The 21,866-nt window shown below is 38.2% G+C and overlaps 1 protein-coding gene across 5 annotated transcripts in view; it reads left to right on the forward strand.

Moving 5' to 3' along the window:
• The window catches only part of CNOT4 (CCR4-NOT transcription complex subunit 4), a 141,614-nt gene that overhangs the window by 116,818 nt on the left and 2,930 nt on the right, over positions 1 to 21,866 (forward strand). The gene's annotated exons all lie outside the window — the stretch shown is intronic.

The following is a 21,866-nucleotide window of genomic DNA, read 5'->3' on the forward strand; positions in this document are numbered from 1 at the left end:
ATCTGAATGAGTACCTGCTACATTGTCTCCTTTTGCTGAGTAAATGGCAGTAATATATGCAGGTATTTACACATGAAATGTTTAGTAAACTAATCAAACACTATGTTGATACAAAAGTAGAAATGCAAATTAAAGAACTCTAAGCTGGTTCAGGGAAAGCCTTCACTAAAAAAGTATGGGGCTTTTTAATTTTGAAGGATGGCTAAAGTGTAGAAAATGGTAGGGGGAAATACAATAAAGGTAACAGATTGAACCGAGAACCAGGGACAGAGACCGGAGTGGTCCATAGGGGTTAGGAGAGAAGGACAGTAGGGAGATGGAATTCGTCTGAGGTATACAGGTCGTCCAGAGAGGTGGAGTAAGTGCTCAAAGCCTTGAAAGCTAGGAAGAATAGTTTAGTCAGATATGGATATGGTCAATGGTAGAGAACTATAGGTTCTTTGGTAAAGATATAATTCAGTTGTAGCATTTTAAGAATATTAATTTGGTGATGTGTTTGCTTGAAATTAGGAAAACATTCTAGTATGTCATTGCTGGCCAGTGCAAATAAGATGGCCTGGATTAGAACAGTAATAGTATAGGAATGGAGATGAAATTATGAATTAGAAGCTAGAAAACATGAAATCTAAGAAAAGGCCTTTAGGTTTGTCTAGGTCTCTGGTGATCTTTAAAATGTAACTTTCATAAAGGTACAGATGGAAGCCAGATTCCTAGGATTCATGAGGAAATGTCACAGATGTGGATACAGAAATTATTGATAACTTACTTAAGACATTTGGCAACTCAGGGAAGGAGAAAAACAAGATGCTTACTATGTGGGTGATAGGTATTAGAATGCATTACTTTTAGATAAGGCGGATACTTAAATATTTAAAAGCAAAACATAAAGGGCCAATTGAGAGGAAGACTTGGACAGTGCTAAAGAGAAGGCAGGCTGATTCAGTAGGATTACAGATTTTGGTAGTGTTCAGAGGAGATCTGTTCCTGAGATGACATTAGGTTATGGGTTTAGCTTTAGAGAGGAGGGCCTTGTTCTCTGTAAGAACAAGCAGAAAATCTAGCAAGAGAGAATGCAAGATTAGAGAAAATTAAAATAGAAGAAAGACTCATGTCAGTAATTATTGAATGTATGGTGTGTGAGAATGGGGGTGAAGAGCAGAGATGAGATTTTGTAAAGAAAGGCGATCAAATAAATCTGTAAGAATAAGCCTAGAAGTGCATCAGAAAGAAATTCAAGAATTGCTGAGTAAAGATAAGGATCAAATTTAAAACTCTTAGTGTCCAAATATGTATGATTTTGTATGTTTCTCTGGTTGTACACAAAGCATCAAGGATAGACAAGACAAATATTGAGAGTTTGGTTGAAAGATGAAGAAAGGAATACAAAGATATTCAAGAAGACAACATTGAGGGGTGCCTGACTGGCTCAGTAGGTAGAGCATGCAATTTTGACCTCAGTGTCATGAGTTGAAGCCCCACATTTGGCCTGATACCTATTTAAAAGTAAATAAAATAGAAGGGATAGATAAATAGATAATAAAAGTTTAAATAAAAAAGAAGACATCATTGAAACACCTAATCTTGTGGTCAAGAAGAGAAAGAACCAATGGTGTGTGTGTTGAAGGGAGTTCAGTGACTTGAGATTTTGGTGAGGATAAAGAACAGGCATAGTGTCGTTAAGGGACTGACAGATTAGGAGACTGTGGTCAGTGTGATGACCGTTCGGTGGTGAATGGTGAGTGAGAGCCAGGGAAAGGGTGGTAGATAAATGTCTAACATTTCACCTTTGGAAAGGTGGCTAGCTTTCGTGACCCCTGTGATCTCTTACCTACTCACTTTTCCTCCAGTTATTTCTTGAGAGTATGAACGCAGACTGCATGAGAGAGAATTGAGAAAGCAAGATACCACTTGGTGAATCCTAGGTCAGGGTTTTTGTAAGTTGGTGACCCAAAGGAAAGCTCCCTACAATGGAGTAAACATTCCTTCCTCAGCACGGTAGCAAGGCATGGAAGCAGAATGCCGGGGAAGGCTTGGGAAGAGCCAGGGCTGAGACTGGACAGAGTGTGGTGGGTAAGCAGGCCCGTTCCACGCTTTCGAAGTTTGAGAGGCAGCGGGTGTGGCGTGTGATGAGGCATAGTTGAAGAGCCCGCATTACAGGTGTGAGCTGGTTTCTCCCATGCACGCAAGCTGAAAAGAACCAGCTTTCTGCTTACATAGGGACAGTGTCTCTTCTTACCTGGTGGTACTGGGTCATTCTGCTTTATTTATATAGCAAGTTGGAATTAAGTAGTAGATTGGTGAAGAGTAGAAAAGAGAGAAATTCCGAACTTTATTAACCGGTTATAAAAGCATTTTGACAGCTTGCCCCTAAAGAGAATATGCAAGTTATTGAACTAATCTACTCTTAAAGCTTGTATACTTAGATGTGACCCTTAGGAAAAACTGCTTGTAGATAGAGTAAACTAGGGATGGAGATACGGATAAATGATATTTTTCTCTCCTTATTTAATTAACAGCAAATATGCCTAGTTTGGAAGCACTCTTAATTTATTGACATTAAAATGTTTTTAAACTCCCTGGACTTGTTCCATATACGTCAGCTGAAATGTCAGCTATGGCATTTGAAAGTGATAATACTTGAAAGGACAAGTCATTGCTCAAGAATACTGTTTGTCAAATCAGGCTGATGGACTGAGGAGCCACTGCTGCTTAGATCTTCTTTCCTCCCTGGGGTTTGCTGCCACAAGTATTAATTATTCTTAGCAACCATATATTGCTGGATATGCCAGGTTTTAATACCAGCTTCCTAGGAACTTTTTCCAAAGAATTACTCTTGCAAATTCAAAGTTCATAAAGAGAATCTATTCTGTTCCATAGTGTTTTAGAGTGCCTACCCTGGGTCTGAGTTATGCAGAAATCTAGTTTATAATTGTTAGTATCTGGAACTGATGACAAGCCTAAGCGATCTAAGCTGCTTGAGAATTGAACTGAAGTACATAGAAGTTCCATGAAACAGCTAGAAGTAGTTGTACTGAAAGAACCAATCCATTTTCTCCAGGTTCCTTCAGACCACACTTCCTAAGGCAGCCATTGACTTGACTTTGTTCTTAGTCCACCTCACATTTCATGATTATTGAAGGGTTCCTGGAAGCTCTAAACTGAACCAGGAAAGTATTGTGCTTAGAACCGTGTTTTTGCTCCAACTCGTGTTTGATACTCAGGCCCACTATTGTGCTCTTTTAGAAAGCAGCACCACAAAAGCTTTCTTTCCCCTCCATAAAATTTATAAAGCCTTTAAAGCACCCAGCACCTTTTTTTTTGTTGTTGTTATATTGAGGTGAAATTCACATAACATACAATTAACTACTTTAAAGTGTACGATTCAGTGGTCTAGTCCAGCTGTTTAATTATCTTACTGTTAAATAGCAAAATAAATAACGCACTCCAGCTGTGAGAATTTTGGTTCATTCCTTGTTGGGGCTGTGTGCATCTCATCTAGTAGACTTAGTGTTCTACCTAGTGGGCTGAAAGGCAAATATTAAACCTTCAAATATTCTATAACTCTTCACAACGGTACTACTTAAGCTTACAGGTGAAGCAACTTTTATAGGCTGCCCTTTCAAATGGGGGAGGAAGGCAAGGAGCTGTTAGGTAAAAGAGCTTTAGGTCACATTTTTTCCTGAGTAGGTGAAAAGGTTTGAAGCAACCGTCTGAATAGTTTTCAAATGGCAATAATAGTCTTTCTTTCTTTGTGACATTTGGTTAGCATTATGTAAGAAAAGATCTGCTTAGCAAAGGTCTACTATAAGCATAGCTCTCTCTATGGATGTGAGGTTGAAAGTGTGGGTATGCGTGTGTGTGTAGGTTTATACTTAGTAAGTTTCATCTAAATCCTCCACTTGGTTAATGCAGCAGAGGAAGAAGTCTCAGATCATTTTTCTGTGGCATTTCAAATTTATTCTTGCTACATTCTGATTAATTGATATGTTTGGGATAAATGATGCATTTATAGTCTGTTTCTAAATTTCTTTTTAAAGAAATACTCTCTTTAAAAGCAGTGAGATTACAGTGCAGGTGCCCATCTTACCTCTGGCCATGTTTTATATGAACAAATATTTTCATAGCTTTCTCTAATCAGAGTTCACTCCCACTACTAAGCATACCCATCCCATGTCACACTCTTTAAGAAAACCCAAGGAAAGGATAATAAGAAAATTTTGTATTAGAATAAATTTCAGAGCTTTGCAATCTGTGACATACTCTTTAACAGCCCACCTTTTAAAGACCAAGTAATAATAATGATGATAATAATAAACAAGGCTCAGACGGATTATGATTTGCCCATAATGACATTCTAAAAAGAATTTAAAGTTCTCTTAGCCCTCAACATCTGAATTTGCTTTCATACATGTAACTCAAGGAGAAAAAAACTGCAAGATTCAGAATATATCTCTTCTCTAAACTTTGTTGTGTCTTACAGTTTGATTATTATAGTAGTACTCGCAAGTCAAGGGCTTTCAACTGTGAATGTCAGTGCAAATAATGAAGGCTTTCAAAGTGTCCATCTACTGACGACTGTTATCACAGATCCTGTAAGTTGTGGAAACCTGTATTAAATGTGACCCAGTGATCTTGGAGTAACTTCAGTGGGGGTGGAGGGGGGTGTAACCTTGCAGGACTCTCAATGTAGCCTTAAATTAATTACCCATGTCAGAACTAAACTAAAGAGTAAAACAGAGGTGGAATTAAATTTACCCAGAATTTTTCTGCAGTGCCAAAGAGCATGTAAGGACCAGCATGAATGCTCACTAGACTGGTGACATCTCTAATATGACAGAATGAAAAAAAAATCTTACAGTAATGGCACCAAGATGTACTACACTCACACTAAAGCTGTCATCTCAGACTCATCTTGAAGAACTATATGCTACACCATGTAAAACGACAGCATATCTGCTGATAATGTTTTCAATCAAGGAGGTTGTTGTTTTCAGCATAATGAAACAGAGGGAAAGCTCCACAAGGATTTAAAGATGATAATACCGTCACCATCTCCAAGAAGAAATGCAGGAAAGCTGACTGCAATCAACTTTTGTAGCCTAGTGCGGTTTCCTTACATGGTGAGATCTTATCTTGAGGACTATGCTACTAACATTTACACTCTGTTATTGGTCTTGCATACTGAAACCATGTGTCTACGGAGCAGAATAGAGCGATCTGGAACATTACTGGGATGTTTTTAAACATTGTCATTTTATATGTTGGCACTTGTAAGAAGACTGACACCCTGGAGCTGTTTTATTTTTTTCTTTATTACATCTGTAAATTGAGTATCCAGCTAAAGGTAAACGAGGCCCAGGGTTATAACTTCATCAAAAAAGTAGGAAGTTTTCTTACTGGCCTTAAGCAGAATGTTGGGCTGCGTACCATTGTTCCACTTATGTTAAAATATAAGTTTTAATAAAACTTATAAATATGGATTACTGATATATATGCCCTAGGAGGCACCCCTCCCTTCCAACCCCCAACTTAGGGTAAGCTTTGCTACCAGGTATGTTTCTTTTTACTTCTAAGCCATTAATATTCATTACCTAATGTAACTGTGTTCTTCCCCAGACCCGGATAGGTATGACATACCTTGAATTTTAGAGTAGCCAGTACTGTTACACATAAACTCCAAAGCCTCACCTGTATATTAAATGCTAGTTGATTGGAATGAAGCCTATTACTAAAATAGGCAAAAGTCTCATAATCTCCAAATAAACATCCATCCTTGCAACCTTTGTTTTATAACACACTTGCAAGTTTTAATTCTTGACCACCATGAGTCTTATTCTAATACCATGTATTCACTTCTCTGTCCAGGTTTTTTCTTTCTTTGAACAAACAAGAAAATCCTCTTTCTCCAAGTAACTTTTCACAGTTAGAGAGGGAGTTCTCAACTAGATCTTAATGTGTACTCACTCCCTGTATGATTCTCCCACAGGGTCCCTGACAGGCCTCAACTTTCCCTTTTCAAAGGAGAAAACTGTCTCCCTCTCAGGCTGCTGAATGTTTATTCGGAGTCTCTGTGACCATTTACCTCCCAGTTACCTCCCCAGTAACCCGTCTACCACCTTTCAGCTTATTTCCAAACTGGCATTTAGTTTATGTAATCATATTTCATTTTTCTTTTCTTTCTCTCTTGAAAACAACACATTTAAACAGAAAGCATAGTCTGAGTTTTGGAGTAGATTAACAACCATTGTACTGTTAAATGTTGAATTGATAAAGATTTTTGATATTGTAAGACCAGTATTATCCACTTTCCCCAACTTCTGAGTTATTCTCGCTCTTTTAAAAATCATTTAACACTCCCAGACATTATGACTAAAACTCCGTGTTTTACAAAATGTATGTAAGTTTTAATTAAATTTTTTTCCACTAAGAAGTTAGTTCTAGTTCAGTTTTAGGTTTCAGGATATGGTGAGATAAGAATTGTTGATTTGAATTTGAGAATGTATTCATCTGATCTCCTTTCCTTCTTTCCTTCCTGCCTTCCTTCACAGTAGGGCTCAGCACTGAGAATTGGTTCTGTCAAGACCATCTTTCACAATCTTTTCCAAATTCAACTAGAATAAATCCTAGCTAAGGATGAACACTTTTAAATAAGTGTATGTTTTAAATGATTTTTAATCTAAGTCCCCTTAGTGGACTGGTGATGAGCATTTAAGTCTTTGAATTCATCACGGGTTTTTGAAATGCTAACCTCCACAGGAGTAGTATTCTCTTTTGTAGATCTGGAAAGGATGTGTTCTTATTAGGACTAATTCTTTTTAAACTGAGAATTTGAAAGCACGGAAGTTTTTAATTTCCTCTATTATATGAATAAGTAGCAAAGAGGAGGAAACAGCAAAATAGTCTTATTTTTTTTTTAATTAGACATTTCATATAGCTAAAATAGCTATGTGCTTGGTTTGAAAATCAAACATTTCTTTGTAAAAGAAACTTAAAAAAAATTTTTTTTTAATGTTTTATTTATTTCTGAGAGAGAGAGAGAGGTAGTGTGAGCAGGGGAGGGTCAGAGAGAGAGAGAGGGAGACACAGAATCAGAAGCAGGCTCCAGGCTCTGAGCTGTCAGCACTGAGCCTGGTACGGGACTTGAACCCATGAATCATGAGATCATGACCTGAGCCAAAGTCAGACGCTTAACCGACTGAGCCACCCAGGTGCCACAAAAGAGTCCCAAACTTTAACAAACATCTCTTTGCTTGTAAATAGTACAATGAGAAAGAACTCTTAAAGTTGTGTGCTTGTTTGGTCTGTTGGGTTGGAAATGTTTGCCGCCATAATCATTACCATGACTATACCCATATCTGTTTCATTTAGTTTTAGTATAAAATAATGAGAAAGCTATTTCATTTCCTGAATTCTTTCCCTGGAAATTAAGAAATAAAGTAAATTATTGTTTTAATGCTTGAAATGATACTTTCTAAGGTTGAAGCTCATAGCTGGGTTATGAAGAATTTGTCAATTAAAATCATGTTTCAGAAAATGGATAATTTTAGTCTTTCTTGGGAATTTTTCTGACTTTGATTTAAATCCATAAGATAGGAGCCATCTTTCAGAAAAAGAGGAGACTGATCTTCATTGTCAAAATAAAAGTAAGCTGTGTAATTAAATGGACAAAAAACTGGGTTTGGTGTTTTTAATAACTTTGAGAAAATTTGGAAATCATTTAATTCAGAAAATTAAGAACATAAGAGATCTTAGAAATTACAGTAGACACATAATCATATGGGGATTGCCTGCATAGGTAGCAAAATACTTTGGTTATGAATATAAACTGAAAAGGAACTCCTACCCCCATAAAAATGTGTATGGGCCCTGAACAATCAAAAGCCATCACTGACTTTGTTCAGAATGGCCAACCTCTAGTGAACCACTAAAGAAAAACAAAACAAAACAAGCTGAACAGCATCACTTTTAGGAAAGAAAATGACACAAAGTAGACATTCAGAAAATGTTGAGTGAAAGCTAATGGTTGAGAGAGTGATACCAGTCTGTTGGGTTGGAAATGTTTACCACCCAACATTTCCCTCTAATCTGGAGGCCTGCAAAACCTGGCTGTGCTTTGTGTTACATTGGGACTTTCAGAAACATTAACTCAGATTCAGTTGCACAAGAGTTATAACTTACCCCTTGGTTGTACTGTGGTATTCAGTGTTGATTCCCCTCACCACTCCATGATCAGACCTTTTCTTCCACCGTCTTTATCTCTGAACTGTCTTCTTTGTCTCTTAACTCTGGAAACCTCTGCTCCTGATGTTTACTTATTTCCTCAATGCCACTCCCCCAAAACATACTCCCACAGTTTTTAAAATATCATTTAATAACCTAATAACTTTCCTTACCTCCTATTTTTCATTTGTTAAATGTGTGTGTGTGCGTAATTTGTACACCTTCCCCTTAAACAGGCACATTTCACAATTCAGAAGATCTCTACAAAATACCCTTTCCCCCCCAGAACTCTTTATGAGTAAATGATAAGCCATTTTGGGAGCTTAATACTTTCTTAAGTAGAGAGCTCTTTTAAGGGTGACTTGTAATTCTTAAAGAATTTTTTATTTTGGTTAAACCAAAATCTATTTCCCATTTATAGTTCTTGTCAAATTTGTGAAAGCAGTTATCACTTGTCTAAGTAACTTCTAGAGGTAGATGAAGCATCCTTAGTTCTTCCAATCATTCTACACTTAGCATGGATTCTAGCTCCCTCTGTAGTCTAGGTTTCCTCTACATGTATTTTGACTGGACAGTGAATGCCCTTCTTAAAACATAAAGCTCACACTTTAATAATCCAGATGTGATCAGATAATAGATCTATTTTTTCATTAAAACTACTTTTATTACCTACATTTACATAATCCTTAACAGTTTACAAAGTCCTTTTTTTAAAATTTTTTTTAATGTTTTATTTATTTTTGAGAGAGAGATAGAGACAGCATGAGCAGAGGAGGGTCAGAGAGAGAGGGAGACACAGAATCTGAAGTAGGCTCCAGGGTCTGAAATAGCTGTCAGCACAGAGCCCGACGCAGGGCTTGAACCCACGGACCATGAGATCATGACCTGAGCCCAAGTCGGATGCTTAACCAACTGAGCCAGCCAGGCACCCCTACAAAGTCCTTTTATAAAAATAACCTGTGGAGTAGGTATTAGCCCCCTTTTGTAAATGAGGTTCAGAATGGTTATCACTTGCTAATTTGCCCATCTATTTGCATGGTTTTAATGTTACCATCTTAGAAAATGCATTACCCATTTGTCATATCAAATATAAGCCTATTGACTAAAACCACTAGACCTTTTTTTTCATACATATGACTGGTTAGAGCTCTTTAATCCTGTACTTTCCTAATGCATTTTTAAAAACCAAAATGTATATACCTATTAAGTTTTGTGTTTGGATTTGATGCAGTTAGAGTATACTGTTTGTGTATCACCATCTGTATACTGTTTGTGTATCACCATCTTCCAAATTTGTCTAATGAAAGAACTACGTGATTATAAAGAGATAGATAAATGTTATTAGTCACATTATTAATAACATTTGTATGAAGAATTTGACAAGTTTTAATTGAATAGTTGTTTTATTACTGATTCTGTCATCTCTAGAATTTGCTTTAATTTACATATTTATATTAACTTTGTAGGTTTTGGTGAGCACGATAAAGAGCATGGAATCAAAGATAAGGGAAGCAGTATCACAGAAACTTAACTATTTTTTAAAAATTTTATTAAAATTCCAGTTAGTATACAATGTAATATTAGTTTCAAGTGTACAATATAGTGATTCAACAATTCATACATACAGTCTATATGTCACCCAGTGCTTATCACAAGTGCAGTCCCTAATCCCTGTCACGTTTTTAACCCATCCCCCCCCGCTTCTGGTAACCACCATTTTGTTCTTTATAGTTAAGAGTCTGTTTCTTAGTTTGTCTTTCTCTTTTTTCCCTTTGCTTGTTTGTTTTATTTCTTAAATTCCGCATATGAGTGAAATTGTACAGTATTTGTCTTTCTCTGACTGACTTACTTCGCTTAGATTAATACTGTCAAGTTCCATCCACGTCTTTGCAAATGGCAACATTTCATCCATCCATTTCTTTGCAAATGACAAAATATCATTCTTTTTTTTATGGCTGGATATTCTTGCAGTGTGTGTGTGTAATATATGCACCATAACTTCTTCATTCATCAAACGATGAACACTTGGGTTGTTTCCACATCTTGGCTGTTGTAGATAATGCTGCTGTAAACATTGGGGTGTATGTATCACTTTGAATTAGTATTTTTGTATTCTTTGGGTAAATAACCAGCAGTGCGATTGATGGATCATCAGGTACTTCTATTTTTAAATTTCTGAGGAACCTCCATACAATTTTACTCCATTACAGTGGCTACACCAGTTTACATTCCCATCAACAGTGCAAGAGGGTTCCCCTTTTCTCCACATCCTTGCCAATACCTGTTTCTTGTGTTTTTTATTTTAGCCATTCTGACAAGTGTGAGGTGATATCTCATTGTAGGTTTGATTTTTGCATTTCCCTGATGATGAGTGATGTTGAGCATCTTTTCATGTGTCTTTTGGCCATTTGTATGTCTTTGGAAAAATGTCAGTTGGTGTTTTCTGCCCATTTTTTAATTGGATTATTTGTTTCATGTGTGTTGAGTTTTGTAAGTTCCTTATATATTTTGGATACTAACCCTTTATCAAACATGTCATTTGCAATTATCTTCTCATTCCATAGGTTGCCTTTTAGTTTTGTTGATTATTTCCTTCACCATGCAGAAGCTTTTTATTTTGGTGTAGTCCCAATAGTTTATTTTTGCTTTTGTTTCCCTTGCTCAGGAGACATACCTAGAAAGAAGTTGCTGTGGCTTATGTCTTTGAAGTTACTACTGCCTGTGTTCTCTTCTAGAATTTATATGGCTTTAGGTCTCACAGTCTCTAATCCATTTTGAATTTGTTTTTGTTTTGTTGTAAGAAAGTGGTCCAGTTTCATTCTTTTGCATGTTGCTGTCCAGTTTTCCCAACACTGTTGAAGAGATCATCTTTTCCCCATTGGATATTCTTTCCAGTTTTGTCAAAGATTAATTTACTATATAATTGTGGGTCCATTTCTGGGTTTTCTGTTCTGTTCCATTGATCTATGTGTCTGTTTTTTGTGCCAGTACCATACAGCTTTGGTCACTACAGCTTTGTATTATAACTTGAAAGTCTGGTATTGTGTTGCCCCCAGCTTTGTTTTTCCTTTTTCAAGGTTACTTTGACTCTTTGGGGTCTTTTGTGGTTCCATAAACATTTTAGTTTGTTTGTTCTGGCTCTGTGAAAAATGCTGGTGTATTTTGATAGGGATTGCATTGAATGCTTTGGGTAGTATAGATATTTTAACAATATTCTTCCAGTCCCTGAGCATGGAATGTCTTAACATTCTTTTTGTGTCATCTTAATATTTAGTATTTTCTTTCATCAGCATTTTACAGTTTTCAAAGTACAGATCTTTCACCTTTTTGGCAGGGTTATTCCAGGTATCTAAGTGGTTTTGGTGCAACTGTCAGTGGGATAGTATCACAGAAACTTTTAGGCTGACCCACAGTAAGTTCTGTGAAAAATCATCTAAACAGTGCTGTTACCCAGTGCTATACTTTACCTCTTATCCCAAAAGATGACCATCAGAAGACTTACCTGCAACTGCTAAATTTAAGATATCTAATACTTAGGATATCCTAGAAAGCCCATCCAAAGAATAAATTATTTTGATATGATTGGATCTTTCTGGAAATGCATTTTGGCTCTCCTTGATCACTTTATTCCATTTGTTTTATGGAATTGATGTGTCAGTGGGGCGGAAATGGAGCTGGCTTTAAAGTCTTGAGTTTGGGCAGGCAGTAGAATAAAGCAAAGGCACCACGGGACAAAGAAAGAGGACATTTCCAGTAGAAAACAATCGTTGGTAGAAGCTGCCTCCATGACTACCTGTTCTGCTTCAAAATTAAAGTTTAATTTCCCGTGTATTTCAGTTGGAAGGGAGCTAAGGTTCTAGCCAAAATCCTACATATTGTTTTCCATGTAAAAGGCCCCCAAATGCAAGCAATAGAGGAGCAGTGCTTGCTAACCTTTTCATTTCTAAAGAAAGCATCCAGCTCCTAATGTGTTTTCAGAATTTTCCCAAGAACTAATTATAAGCATGTACCTTCTAGAATCTGCCATTTGCTCCTTTTCAGGGCACTTAACAGTGGTTTTGTGATCACATCTGTGAGGATTAATTCCCTGGAGTAGAATTAATTTTGCACCTAAAAAACTGAAACTCATTTAAATTGAGTGAACGGTGTTTTGTTTTGTTTTGTTTTACTGTCTTTGCTGTCTTTACTGACTTACAGCTCTCTTCACGTTGCTTAATCTGTCCTTTCTGGTTTGAGGATCATGCTCTTTTTATAAAGAAGATGGAAAAGAAGCAAAATGAAGCTGGAACTGCATAGCTCTGCCTTCTCTTGGGACTTAGCATTGTGACATCAGGCTGGGCAGTGGCTTTTCCTACTTTTCTCCTATTCCAAACTTAGCTTTTTCTTGCCTTCAGCATTTGCCACAAGCTTCAGATCATTACATATTCTGATTTTAGTCCTCAAGGATTATGACAGGTAGGTTTTTAACCTCCATCCATCTTTTCTAAGCTTTATTTTCAAATCTAATTCCCTGTGATTCTCCCTGTGCAACAGTTGGTTCCTTTAGATTTCTCCTCAGTTTCGTTTCCTTATTAGAATCCTTTATTCTTGCATAATCAGAAAGTCATATTTTGGCATCTTCTGTGGCCTGTGAATCACTGCCTCCTATGTAACCTGAGCCATCCTTTTTTTTTTTTTTTTTTTTTTTTTGTCCTTATTTGGAAAGCTGTCTTCTCCAAAAACCTGGATACAAATGTTTATGGCTATTCGGTTAGGAAACCTTAAATACCCATTGAAGTCCAGGCTCAGGGACTATTCACTGCATACAAAGAGGATTAAATCAAGGCCCCTTTCCTAGAGGAAAGGAAGTGGTAGAAGGAGAGAGCCAACACATAATTGCAGTACACTGTGGTGATGGCAGAAATAGCCGGAATGCCTGCCATCCAAGAACTCAAGTCCACTTATTCTCCTTTCTTGCTTCTGTAAATCCTAAAATTATATTTCAGACACTTAGGGCTTATGTTCACACTAGCCAGCCACTTCTTTGAATGGTCAGGAAATCTGTTTTATTAGGTTTATTTTCTTCTAGCAGATTCAGATCTCAGATGTTAGGGTGGTTCACAGCACCCTCCCCACCCACCATGTCTATGTAGTTTTGTCATTTGTCTTGGTGAAACCATGTTCTGGTGATCTCTGTCTCCTCTCCTGGACCATAAACCCTCTCAGTCATCCTTGCGTCTCTTCACTTCATTCTTGGGGCTCAGTTTTGTGTTCACTTGAATGCTTTCCTTTAGGCTTCCAATTTTCAGATTTTATAGATTTTTTACATTTGATTTCTTTTTTATATATATATTTTAATGTTTTATTTCTAGAGAGAGAGAGAGGCAGCGTGAGCAGGGGAGGGTCAGAGAGAGAGGGAGACACAGAATCGGAAGCAATATCCAGGCTCTGAGCTGTCAGCACAGAGCCCAACGCGGGGTTCGAACCCATGAACCGTGAGATCATGATCTGAGCTGAAGTCGGACCTTAGCCAACTGAGCCACCCAGGTGCCCCTCTTATATTTGATTTCTGTCCCTCCCCATCCCTTAGCTCTGTTGCTTGTATGTCCTGGTTCACGTTCCATCTAATCCAGGCTGTAATGCTTCCGAGAATATATTTTTCTTTTGCATTAACTTTTAAGTATATTTTTTTCTCATTGTCTATATAACTTTGTATGTAGACATCTTTCCAGAAGTATTTTCCATAAAAATACTTTGTCATAAAACAAACATCTGGATTTTTTTTTTTTTTTTTTTTTTTGGTTCTCATTAACTGATCTGATTCTCCCCTAAAACAGACTTTTGGAACATTCTAGTAGAAAAAAAGTCATATACACATTGTGCAAAACACAGCTACTTGTATTTTGAAATGCTTCTCCTATATTTTAGATCACCTGCTTCTGCTGCTCTCTCTCTTGTACGAATGCCCATGCCCTCTTCAGTATCAGCTTCTCTTCCTCTGAGCTTTTCCACTTACCACCATTTATCCTGCACACAAAATGGCAAAGAGTCCATTTTCTTGTTTATACCCACAGGACTTCGTTCATACCAGAAGAACATTTATTATCACCCAAGCAATCCTTATTTAATTTTGGTGTGTTGAGTTTTTTAAAAAGTGTAGGGGCACCTCGGTGGCTCAGTCGGTTAAGCGTCTGACTTCAGCTCAGGTCATGATCTCGCGGTTCGTGGGTTCGAGCCCCACGTCAGGCTCTGTGCTGACAGCCAGCTCAGAGCCTGGAGACTGTCTTCAGATTCTGTGACTCCCTCTGTCTCTGACCCTCCCCTGCTCACTTGCGCGCGCTCTCTCTCTCTCTCAAAAATAAAACATTAAAAAGTGTCCATGCTGGTGCACACGCATCTCAAGCACCACTAAAAACATATCATTGTAGCAGCTCCTTTCCCTGAGTTTACATGCAGAGAAGCCTTTCGGCCCCCCCAAACCTAGCTGATTCCTGCTTTCCGAAAGATTTGCATCTCTTTGGAGAGAATGATTTGATTCATAGCACTATACAGATATGAATTAAACAGGCTTTCGATGGGAAAGTGATTTTTCAGCTCTTCTCAAGTTGGGTCTTTGATTCAGCAGATATCTTGAAGCACATCAGGTTTCTAAGACACTGAGTGAGCAACGTGTTGAAGGGTGTACAAAATACGCCCTTACGGGCCTCGCAGTGGACTTGAGAGGTGTGAGCAGCAGCAGCCTCCGTGGTGTCCCCGCACAGCGTGCTGCCCAGTGAGTGTGACTCAGGCTGCAAGTGCTGTCCTCAAATGATCTGAGCAGAAGAGGAAAGACTTAAACTTTTGGGAGATTGAGTAAAAATTAATTGAAGAGCTCGGGAAAGCGCCCTAGACAAGGAGAAAGGCACGGAGTCGAGTCGAGTCCAGGAAGCCCAGGCCATCTTTAGCTGACCCTCTCCCGTATGTGTTATTTCTGCTTCCCTTCTATTCGTAGTAATAAACTTTGGGGGTTTTTTATTACTACCTTTTTCAAGTTCTTCCGTCCTCGGAATTTTTTTCCATTGGAGTTCTTAGAATTTTTCACTTAGTGTGATCTCTTCTTTCAAATCTATTAAATCCTTTGGAAGTTTGTGCCCCAGCAAATCTGCTCTGCAGTACTAGTCTGCCTTGCTTTATAATAAGCATAATCCTAGAAATTTGAGTGGCAGTTCTTTTTCTTTAAGTAGAATAGTATCTTTTTCATAAACCTGAAAGAATTTACTCGCAAAATAGTCATTTTCTCTGCAAATTTTAGTTGATAAGTTGAAATGATTTCTGTGGCTCACCTAAAAAGTACAGCATGCCGCTATGATAAAGCTCTCTTTCAAGTTCTAGTAGGAGAAATTTTAGGCTCTTTAAAATTTGGTTTAACTAACATATAGGAAGAGCATAATTCTTTTGTATTTGAGTTGCTTCGAGATATGTTGTTGAAGTTGGAGAAAGTTTAGGCTTTCTTAAATGATATACTGTTGGAGATTCACTCCACAACTGATGGGAAATTATATATATAACAGGGCAAGGTGGGGGGCCATAGAGAGGGGTAGAGTGCCTGAGACAGAGTGATGGTGTGTCCTTCTAAAAATGCATGAACATTTTAGGGGCACCTGGATGGCTCAGTTGGTTGAGCATCCAACTTCAGCTCAGGTCATGATCTTATGGTTTGAGCTCAAGCCCCACATCGGGCTCTGTGTTGACAGCTCACAGCCTGGAGACTGCTTCGGATTCTGTGTCTCCTTCTCTCTGTGCCCCTCCCTCGCTCGTGCTGTCTCTCTGTCTATCAAAAATAAACATTAAAAAATGCATGAGTATTTGAGAATCTAATTGGCAAAGAGTACCATATTGGGAACTAGATTTCAAATGTACAATGGCTTCTACCAAGAAAGATTTGTTTCAGTAAGTAACCTCGCCACTGGAGGGAGCCTTTGACTTTGAACTGTAGTGGACAGCAGTAAAAGAAGGAAGATAAACCCTTTTTGGAAAACCAAAGTCAGGTTGACAGTTGAGGCTCTGAGGAGTAACCATTAGATAAAGCTTCAAAACTAAAGAGCCAAGATAAACTTCTTTGAGCATATTTGGGACTCTCAATGACTATTGCCCAGTTGGGATGGGTTTGGCCACTGATAGAAATTTCACTTGAAATTCAGGAGGTCTCTTGCCCTAGGGATTGCAGGTGAGAATGGAGTAGCCGAAGGCCAAATATGTGGGCCAGTTGTCCCTACCCATACGTGAAAGTAGAGAAATTGGTGGGTTTGTGAATTTAGTTGCATCTAGCCAGTTTAATTAACAAGGCCTATGTGAAAAGGCCTTGCACAAGTGGTGCCAAAAAGAAAGTAGAGGCAGGCCTTCAAGAGGGGACCGAAAATCCTGACCTGGTGGTACAGTTTGTAGTAGAGGAAATAAATACTTGGGATGGCCTTTGTTTTCAGGTTCCCTTTAATAAGTGTATTTTATCTCCTCGTGTTGTCATTACACACAGATCTTCTGTCTTCATGTTTAGCAGCAAGTATTGGTTTTCAAATGCAATCTTCCATGGCACCCTAATATGTGAAACAGCTGAAAGCAAGGTGGGGAGGTGGGGAGGACGGGTTGTCCCCATGCCCTGTCCCCTCAGCTTTCTCCCCAGGGGCTCCTGAGATGGTTTTGAAGTCTGAAACCAATTTGAAAATAAGTCTTTCAGGTGAAGATTTTAGGCAAACTGGGAAAACTCACTAGCTTGCCACTAGTGACAACCTGTAAGGAGCAGATTTGCCCACAATTTTGCTATGTGTCAATTCATAATGATGAACACATTGCAGTTAAACTGAGGAACACAAAGGAAAGAAACCCACTTAGCCGCTATAAGGCTGTGTGTTCTTGCGTAAGCCATCAATCTTTTCCTGCTTTATGATTTTCTGTGAAAGATCTGATGTCAGAATACAGCTTACTGTTATCTCATAGTATACTTGACCCTCATATGACTCAGGGGTTAGAGACACTGACTCCCCTCAACCCGTGCAGTCAAAAAGCTGTATATAACTTCAGACTCCCCCCAAACTCAACTATTAATAGCCTACAGTTGACCAGAAGCTTTACCAATAACATAAACAGTTAACATGTTTTGTTTGTTTTATGTATTATATACTGTATTCTTACAGCAAAACAAGCTAGAGAAAAGAAAATGTTATTGAGGATATCCTAAGGAAGAGAAAATATATTTAATAGTGCTCTACTGAAAAAAATCCACATGTAAGTGAACCTGTGCAGTTCAAACCCACGTGGTGTCAGGGTCAACCGTGTAGCCATTGCTTATAACACATGTCTCTTCCGTAAATCCTAGTTAATGGTTGGACTGGTCTAGTGTTACGTGAAAATACCAAAGATAGTTTCAACCTGTTATCGATGTTTCAGGCTCAGGGTGTCTGTGTAGTAACTAAAACAGCTCCATGAGTGCATGACTGCGCCTGTTCTTTACCCCCCCACACCCCCAGACACTGCCACAAGGGTGCCTCTCTTTTTAATAAACCTCATAGCATTTATTGATCATGTACAACCCTGTGACATTTCTTCTGTTGCTCTTCTGGTAATTGTTGAACTTTTCCCGTATTTGCATTGTCTCACTATCTAGACTTTAAAACTCCTTGAGAACAAGAGATGAGAGTTTGAAGATGTTTGTTCTCCTTGCATACCGTACGCCTTCAGTAAATAGTGTCTTTGACTTTCATCTTGGCAGTCTTAACACATACATTTTATAATTTTCGTTGTTGCCAAAAACTAGATTCGTCAACTTGCTTAGTGTCCTGTGATCAACTTGTTATGGACTGGGTGTTAGGTAATCAGCAAGCTGGCCAAATTTTAAACATAATTTCTTCTTTCTGGTGTTCTGATCCACGGAAACTGAAAGTGTACTGATACTTCTCACATCATGGCATATGAGAATGTGGTATCTGGCATCTTGAAGGTACTTTAAATTGTTAAGTCTTTGAGTTTTACACTGAAAAATAAAACTACTACAAACAGTTTGACCTGCTTGCCTGCCCTCAAATTATTTAGTACTAAAAATAGTGTTTTGTTGTACATAGATGCAAATTATAAATTAAAATTAGTTTTTTAATATTACAAAACATTTGTTATTAGCAATCCTTTAAAAATGCACAGTTCTTCCTGGATTAAATACTAGAACTAATTAAATATGTTAAAAGTCAGATAGTATCATTTCTAATATAAAATATGTTCAGTAACTTGATTTTCATTTTCTTTGCTTGTTGGAAGTTTAAGATGCTTTCACATATCTCATCTTTGCAATATTTTGGTGAGAAGGCTTATCAGTTAGATCGACTCCCCAGTCCCTCTGTGCAGATGCTGGGTGTTATCTCTGTTCCTTGGAGGAGACTGCACAGAGCCAGTTTTTGGCACGTGAGGAGTCCTCCACCTTGGCTTCTTGGAAGGAAAGTTTACTGTCTATTCAGTATTGAGTACTGATAAAAAAAAAAATAGTTGTTAGGTGTTTATCAGGTACTGTAGTTGGGCTTCAGATTGCTTTCCCTTCTCTCGTTTTGTCCCTAGAAGAGACTTAGGCAGATGTTATTCCTACTTATGAAATTGAGTCCTGGGATATTAAGAGACTTACTTATGTGCCCAAGGTTGTATTAATTACTAGTGTAGAGCTAATACAGCCCATGTGCAGTTTTCAGGTCAGTCTTTGCTCCATTAGACCTCCCGAGTTGTCCATACTGAACTGCAGCCCAGTGTGAAGTCCTGTATCAATAAAAGGAAATGAAGTTACATCAAGTTGTGTCCAGTGGTCAAAGTTCTGGTACTGTTTTAAAGGGAAATATGTATTGAGTGGGACTTTTTCCAGAGTGCTAGAAACAAAGGAACCAACTTCCTTTGTGTCAATGGTTCACTTTTGGTTGTCAGAACTGGGATGTGTGGGCTCCTGGCATCTGGTGGGTAGAGGCCAGAGATGCTGCTATACATCCTGTAATGCATAGAACAACCTCCCTTAACAAAGAATTATATAGTCCAAAATGTCAGTGGTGTTGTGGTAATAACCCCTGCTGTTGTGTATTGCAAAGAATGGATTCCCAGAAACCCTTGTTGCCAGAATCAATTTGAGTTGGGGGGAGGGGAGGAGAAGGAGGTGATTTCCAGTATGGCTGGACTGAGGGAGCTGTTTTGATGACCTTAGGCTTTATTTAATTTCCTTTCCCTTTCCCGTTCTCTGTGCCAACACTGAGTGTAGCAACAAGGGAGAAAGCTGAAGAATATTTCTCTTCTAAGCCACGTGGAGTTAGTGGTCCCATTCCAAGAGCTAAAGATGGCAGTCCACTTCCCTGTGGCACTTGCAGCTTCACTGAACCAGTCATGCATACTCTCTGGGTCTTGAGATATCTAGACACATGACATTTTTGTTAAGATTGTAAGAATTCTAAACTAGCTTGTTTATTTCTCCAGGTATCTCATAATCATAGTTCACCTGGGATGATCTGAGTTTCTCACTGTTTCCGTATCGTGCGCCAAATATGACGTTCTTTAGCCAACATAGAGTTGACCCTTAAACAACTTTGGGGCTAGGGACATCTACCCCCTGCACAGTTAAAAATCCACGTATAACTTTTGATTCCCCCAAACCTCGACTACTCATAGGCTGCTGCTGACCGGGATGCTTTACTGATAACATAAACAGTCACTTAACACATGTTTTATATGTTACATGTATTATATACCGTATTCTTAAACTAAGCTAAAGAAAAGAAAGTGTTATTAAGAAAATCCTAAGGAAGAAAAAACTACATTTACAGGACCGTACTGTATTTATCAGAAAAAATAACTGTGTATAAGTGGGCCCATGCAGCTCAAATCTGTGTTGTTCAAGGGTCCGCTGTACTCTTGCTTGATTTCATTAGCCTCAAATCGAGAAACATCTTTTTCTAAATTAGACTTTATTTTTTAGAGCATTATAAGTCTACAGCAAAACTGAATGGAAAGTGCAAAGTTCCTGTATATCCCCTGCCCATGAACAGGTGTCTTTTGACTTGATTGCAATAGTAATTTTCAAATAAACTTTATATAAATATAAACATTATTCTGTTAATGCAAAGTTAGAGGTTCCTTAGTTCCAATTCTCACGAAATGTAAAGCAAAAGTAAGGAGAAAATTGGTATTACTGAATCATGGGGTATTTTCTTTTTCTCTATTCCGTGGAGAAGGGCTCGAATCATCTGCCCAGGCTTCTTATTGACTTCAGCTACCTAGGTCAGGAGCATTAATCTTCCTTGGAATTTTTCCACGTAGTTATATGCCATCTTTTTATATCAGAAGGATTTTATTTCCCTCCTAGGAAGCTTTCCTTGTTTAGAGTTCTGTTTCTGGTTAGTTGAAAACCATTTTAAGTTACTCTGACGATTTGATCACTTTAAAGGTTAGAATGTGCCATAGCCACCACACCTTCCTGTACTGGAGAGTATAGAACTTTGTCACTGTGATCTTGTTAGTACCTCATGCAGTTGGAGTCAGGGTGAAAATGATGATTCCATTGATGAGGCACCCCTGGTGCACTCCCACCGCCGGCCCGGCCGCAAAGTCCACTCTGTTCATTCAGCCAAAATATTCCTCTATCCTGCTACTCGTGGCCAGCAGATATACTATAATGTTGCTATGTTTCGATTTTGCCTTTTTTTAGTCATAGGTCTTATAGACCCATTAAAAAGTCAATTAATAGTCTATACAGTGTTGATCAAGAGAGAGCTTGGTGTTATTAAAAGAAACGACAACAACAACTCAGGGTCTGGGTTCAGGTCTTTGTTAGTTATGTGACCATGAGCAAATTATTCTGGAACGTGTTCATCTGTTAAATGGAGATTATTCTCCCCACTCCGCCTACGTCACAACATAAGGGCCAAGTGAAATAATAAGTGAGCGTGAGAGAGCCTTGTAAATTGTACAGCCCAGTGCAGATGTAAAGTAAGATGCAAACAAGGGGAGCCTTAGGAAACTGCATTGATTGTGAAATGAAAGTAGGTTTGAAGAATTTCTTTTCCCTTCTCTTGACTTGTCTGAATGGCATAAATTGCCTTTTCTTCATCTTAGTAATTCAGGGATGGCTTTTGTTGAGTTTGGTTGTAGTTTTTTTTTCTTTTTATGAATAAGACCAGTAGGTTTAAATGCTTTGCTTGCTGAAACATGATACACAGAACAGTAAATTGGTGCAAAGCAAGATTATAAAAAGAAAATTCTGAATTTACCAAATAGCACAGACTGCCTGATAGAGTATCATCATCATCATCATCATCATCATCATCATCATCATCAATGGCAATTGCTTATCAGTTCTCTATGCTCTTCTCAAAAGCTTCAGTTGGTAGTTTGACCTACATTCCTATATTCAATAAAACAATTACTCCAGCTCCTATGCTTTGCCATTCCCCTCCAACCGATTAGTTACAGTTTTTGGATTCTGGATGGCAGTAGATCAAATTAGTTTGGTTACAACTTATAAACAGCCTTTTTACATTGATGTGTCTTGTCACGGATGATGCTGTTCATAAGTAGAACCAGAGAGCTAAATGTAGGACTCCAGGACTTGAGTTTTAAATGATCGGTAGAACTGTTGGAATAGAGCAGGCAGGCTGTGCTGGTAATTATCCCATCTG

Source organism: Crocuta crocuta, unplaced genomic scaffold (genome assembly GCF_008692635.1).
Source record: "Crocuta crocuta isolate KB4526 unplaced genomic scaffold, BGI_CrCroc_1.0 scaffold266, whole genome shotgun sequence".
In the NCBI taxonomy this organism is placed as follows: Eukaryota; Metazoa; Chordata; class Mammalia; order Carnivora; family Hyaenidae; genus Crocuta; species Crocuta crocuta.